At 53.2% G+C, this 5,368-nt stretch overlaps 1 pseudogene; it reads left to right on the top strand.

Moving 5' to 3' along the window:
• The first annotated feature begins 3,692 nt into the window (after positions 1–3,692).
• The window catches only part of LOC102024039, a 16,999-nt pseudogene continuing 15,323 nt past the window's right edge, over positions 3,693–5,368 (top strand).

Raw genomic sequence — 5,368 nt, 5'->3', positions numbered from 1 at the left:
GAGGCAGAGCCCAGACTCACCAGGCTTCCCAATGATGTCCAGGGTTCAGCCCAGCCTGGGGCAACACCCTATGTGTGTGGCGGGTAGCCACCAAGGCCCCAGCAGGTGCCTGAGGTTTTGCTTGCCTCGCACGCTGGTCAGGGAGGCAGAGCCCAGACTCTCCAGGCTTCCCAATGATGTCCAGGGTTCAGCCCAGCCTGGGGCAATACCCTATGTGTGTGGCAGGTAGCCACCAAGGCCCCAGAGGGTGCCTGAGGTTTTGCTTGCCTTGCATGCTGGTCAGGGAGGCAGAGCCCAGACTCTCCAGGCTTCCTGAAGGTGTCCAGGGTTTAGCCCAGCCTGGGGCAACACACTATGAGTGTGGCAGGTAGGCACCAAGGCCCCAGAGGGTGCCTGAGGTTTCCCCTGCCTTGCATGCTGGTCAGGGAGGCAGAGCCCAGACTCACCAGGCTTCCCAATGATGTCCGGGGTTCAGCCCAAGCCTGGGGCAACACCCTATGGGTGTGGCAGGTAGCCACCAAGGCCCCAGAGGGTGCCTGAGGTTTTGCCTGCCTTGCATGCTGGTCAGGGAGGCAGAGCCCAGACTCTCCAGGCTTCCTGAAGGTGTCCGGGATTCTCCTTGTTGTTTTTAAGAGATCCCTCCTTTCACATTCATTGGTGGCTATGATGTCTTCAAGGTCTGAAAGTCTATCTTCAGCTTTGTTCAGGCAGTTTTGCAAGCTTTCAATGGAATTTTTATGTTCCTGGATATCTTTTTGCATCTGTTTCATACCTTCTAGTTCTTTTCTATATTGTTCACTCAAGGTTTCATCGAGTTGTCTATGCTCTTCTGTTTTCTTGTCTATGTCATCTTTGAATATGCTAAACATTTCTTTCATTATTGTTTTCATTTCTTTTCTCACCTGAGACATTATTTCTGATCTGATGTCTTCTATGGCCTGATGGAGTTGTTTCTTGACTTCAGTGCTATCATTTCAGAAATTTCAGGTGTATGACTTCCAGGCTCTTCTGTGTTGATGCCTTCTGGTCTTGTTTTGGGTAGTGTGGAGGTCTGGGATTGCATTTTGGTGCTGTGTTTTGCCATTTTTGAAGAACCAGACACTCTCTGTAATGCAGTCTCACTCTCCTGATTGGGTGTGAGTGGCAGGGCGAGAGTCTGAAGATCCCCAGTGCTCACTGTAGCTCCTGTGCTGGTGAGTGGTGGCAAGGTGGGGTCCCAGATGCTCCTGACCTTTCTTGCATTCAGTTGACTCCCAGGAGTGTGTGGGAAGGGCAGGGGAGGCTTGCAGGCATTCCTGAGACTGTCTGGATTCCACAAGAGTAGGTGCGGGGTGCAGGTCAAGTTCACTGAGACTTCAGATATTGTCCAGGACAGAGCCTTTAACTTTGGGTGCTGGGAACCCAGTGCAAGGCGTGGTGGAGCACGCCTGTAATTCCAGCACTCAGGAGGAGCACTGTGAGTTCAAGGTCAGCCTGGGCTACAAAGCGTGTTCAAGGCCAGTCCAAACTTCATAGTGAAACCCTGTCTCAAAAAAACCAAAAAACCACAAGAGACATCAACAGCAAAAAGCTCAGCAGAATGATTTAAAATGTTTTGAGTTTGGCCAGTAGTAAAGCTGCTGACTACAAAGATAGAGCTGAAATCTTGACTGCTGAGAAGAGATCAAGAAATAGAAAAGATGACCTGAGGGCATCACAAGAAGCAGCAAGACTCCACCCTTTGCAGCGTCAAAATTGCAAAAGTGAAAGTGTTTGCTTTGAGAAGAAAGGCCCATGGTAGCAGCCTAGAGAATTTGTTCCTCCGAAATGGATTCACACTGCTCAGCAATCTAGGCACTCCACTCCTACAGCCAAGAGAAATGAAAGCCTGGCTGCTACTCCTGCTAGCAGAAGACCTTGGCATCATCCTTGTGGTGCTGGTTTTAGGTGCATGCAGAATGCAAGCGTTATAGAGTCAGGCAGGCTTCTACCCAGATTTTTAGAAGGCCTGGGAGGGCCCCCCGAGAGGACAGTGTGTGAAGCTGTGTGAAGCTGTGTGGCGTTGAAGGTGCATCAGAGACCCCAGAAATGTGGAGAAGCAAGAAGTCCTGGGAGGCCAGGAAGTGTGACCCTGAGAGGGCAGTGTGTGAAGCTGTGAGTGTGAAGCCAAAGATTCAGTGGATACCCCAGAAGTTTGGAGAAGCTAGTTCACTGATTAGTTTGGCACTGCCCTAATGCCAGTAGCCTAGATACAATATGAAGAAAAAAAAGAGGCTTGTCTTACCTTTGCTTGCTTGCTTTTGCTGTCTTCAGCTTGCCATGAACAGTTTCTTCTCTTTGATACCTGTCTCCCACGTCTTTCTGGTTTGAAGCCAGCTAATTATGGACTGAAACTGCTGCAAACTGTGAGCTACATAAACCTCTCCTCCTTTAACTTTGGGGGTTGGGAATTTTGTCTCAGCAATGAGAAAAGTGACTAAGACAAATCTTATTTTTTCCAATTTTTTGGTTTGTCTGAAAAAGGTCTCACTAAATATATAGTTCAGGCTGGCTTTAAACTCACTATGTAGCTCAGCTGGTCTCAAGCTCACAGGGATCCTCCTGGTTTGACCTCCCAAATGCTGGGATTACAGGTGTGCAACACTACACCCAGCCCCAATCTTTTCCAGTTTTCATCTATAAGAATTTGATTTGATTTTTGTGAGTGATGAAGTGGTATAGTACAAATCCTATCTTTTAAGATTTCTCTCTAACTTCACCATCCTTAATCTTACCCATTCCTAACCACTGATCTAAACTCTTGTGTGCACCTTTTCCTTTCTTTCCCCCAGGCCAAACTTTGTTACCTCAGTATTTTTTCTGCCGAATTAAACAAAGAAATCTTTGTTACATCAGCAGTTTTTCTACTGAATTTAATTAATTGAGGTCCCTGAGTAATGCTTTAATTTTTTATTTTTAGTGTCTATAGTCAGTGCTTAGTATACCGCAGGCACATAATAATTGGGTGTGGTGGTGCATGCCTATTATCCAATCTCTCTGCAAGGCTGAGGCAGGAAGATCACAAGTTTGATTCTAGTCTGGGCAAGTTAGCAATTTAGTGAGACCTTGACTAAAAAACAAAACAAAACAAAAAAGTGGCCAGGATGTAGGAGAAAAGAGGAGTAAAATGATCAACATGTGATATGTATGTGTATTAACTTTCCAAAAGGAATGTAATTATTATGTATTAAAAGTATACACTAATACAAAAGTATCCCACTCCCGTTGGATAGGTACTGCCTTTTTCCCGCAGTGTCGGGGATTGAACCTGCTTGTACACTCTAGGTTTATATTCACAAACCCTGAAAGAATAAACCGAGTGGCACTTCCAGGTTAGCAAAGGCCACCAGTAGATGTCAGACCGCCAGGGTCAAACTCTGGCTTCCTGTCACGTGGCATGACTTGGACAAGTTGCCTCAATCCTCCGAATCTCAGTTTCCCCCTCTGTGGTCAAGACTCAGTCACTGTTGTAAAACTGTAGGGTCATTGTCAGGGAAAGTGAGTCAGGAGAAGAAAAGCGTAGGGCGTACGTAGGGCGGAGATCCCATCGCTTACACCCTGCTTGGTAGGCGGAGCCTAGGAATTCCGGAAGCTGACGGCGTGTGACGATTGGACGCAACTGCACATATAAGGGCGAGAGCACACCCTGACACTCGCAGACGCCGGGAGCCGAGCTGCACACACTTACAGAGCTCCACAGCAGCATGAGTTTGAGGCCCACCGCTCCTTGCTGGTACCCACCAGGGCATCCGCAAGCTCAAAAGGTAGAGGCTGTCGAAATAATCCCGTGTACATGCCCGCCCCAGAATTGCTGTCAGGCTCCGGGATTTATTGTTATCCAGTCGCAGTCTCCAAGAAGAGGCCCAGCGGTGCCCTTTGCCAGGCCCAAGAGCGCCCAAGAAGCCCAGCAGACGCCAGCCAGCTGCTGGGAGTCCGCCGCGCCGCATCCAGTTAAGAAGCCCTCTTCAGTCCACTCCCCTGTTGGGAAGAGGAGGACCCACGGTCCGCAGCCGAACTTGGCAAAGGCCCCCACAGATGCCAAGAGGGGTCCGGCGGCCAGAGGCAGCCAGGCCTCCGAGGGCGCGCAGCCCGGCAGCAGGCCGCCGAAGACGCGCTGGTCGCCAGGGACTGCGTCCGGGACCTCCCCGGACCCCACCGCCAGGCAAGTCTCGCACGGACGTCCTTCCCAGCGGCCCCCGAAAGAGAGTGGGGGCAAAGCGCCGACAGCCGTCCGCCAGCGCTATATTGGCCTGCTCACTGACGATTGTCTGAGGTTCTGCTCGTCGCCTGTGCAGGCTCTGAAGAGGGCCTGGAGGGAGGAGAAGATCGCCTACCACCGCAGCCCCTGCAAGAACACCCACCAGCACGACGCCGGGCACACGTGCAAGACGCAGAGGGGCCAGGGCCCCTGGGTGCTTCCGGGCCTCAACAGGGCGGCCCTGTACCGCAGCCTCTGCAGGTACCTGCTCACGGAGGAGGAGCGCAAGGCCAACAGCTACCCCTTCTCGGACCCTGAGCGGCAGGGGTGCGCCGTGCTCTTCTCAGCGGAGCAGCCCCAGAGCTCCACGCACAGGACCTGCTGCCGCTGCGGAGCGGTCTACCCGGTGTCTGCGTGGGGGCTCTGTCTGCGCCCCGAGCCGTGTCACTACCACTGGGGGCGCCCGCGCCGGATAATGGAGACCGGCGGCTGGGACAGCCAGTACACGTGCTGCTCCGCCCCCGTGGGCGCCATGGGCTGCCAGGTCGCCAAGCAGCACGTGCACGACGGCAGGAAGGAGAACCTCGAAGGGTTTGTGAAGACGGAGGCCAAAGGACCTTCCCAAGATGCCCACCCGGGTATCTACGCCCTGGACTGCGAGATGTCTTTCACCTCGCGAGGCCTGGAGCTGACTCGCGTCACCATGGTGGACGCAGACCTGCGAGTGGTGTATGACACTTTCGTCAAGCCGGACCGCGAGATCGTGGACTATAACACCAGGTTTTCCGGCGTGACCGAGGCTGACCTCGCGCGCACCAGCGTCAGGCTGCGGGACGTGCAGGCTTTCCTGCTGAGCGTGTTGAGCGCCGACAGCATTCTCATCGGGCACAGCCTGGAGAGCGACCTGCTGGTGCTGAAGATGATCCACCACCGCGTGATAGACACGTCCCTGCTCTTCCCCCACCCCTTGGGCCGCCCGTACAAGCGCTCTCTGCGGAGCCTGGCGGCCGACTACCTCCAGGAGGTCATCCAGGACAAGTCTGCCGGGCACAGCTCCCTCGAGGACGCCAGCGCCTGCATGCGCCTGGTGAGCTGGAAGATCATGGAAGACGCCGGGCAGAGCAGCTGGAACCCTGCCTCGCCGCCGCCGCC

Source organism: Chinchilla lanigera, unplaced genomic scaffold (assembly GCF_000276665.1).
Source record: "Chinchilla lanigera isolate Chin_1 unplaced genomic scaffold, ChiLan1.0 scaffold00030, whole genome shotgun sequence".
Taxonomy (NCBI): Eukaryota; Metazoa; Chordata; class Mammalia; order Rodentia; family Chinchillidae; genus Chinchilla; species Chinchilla lanigera.
Note: the sequence above shows the minus strand (reverse complement) of the source record. Positions and strands in the feature narration are given on the sequence as shown.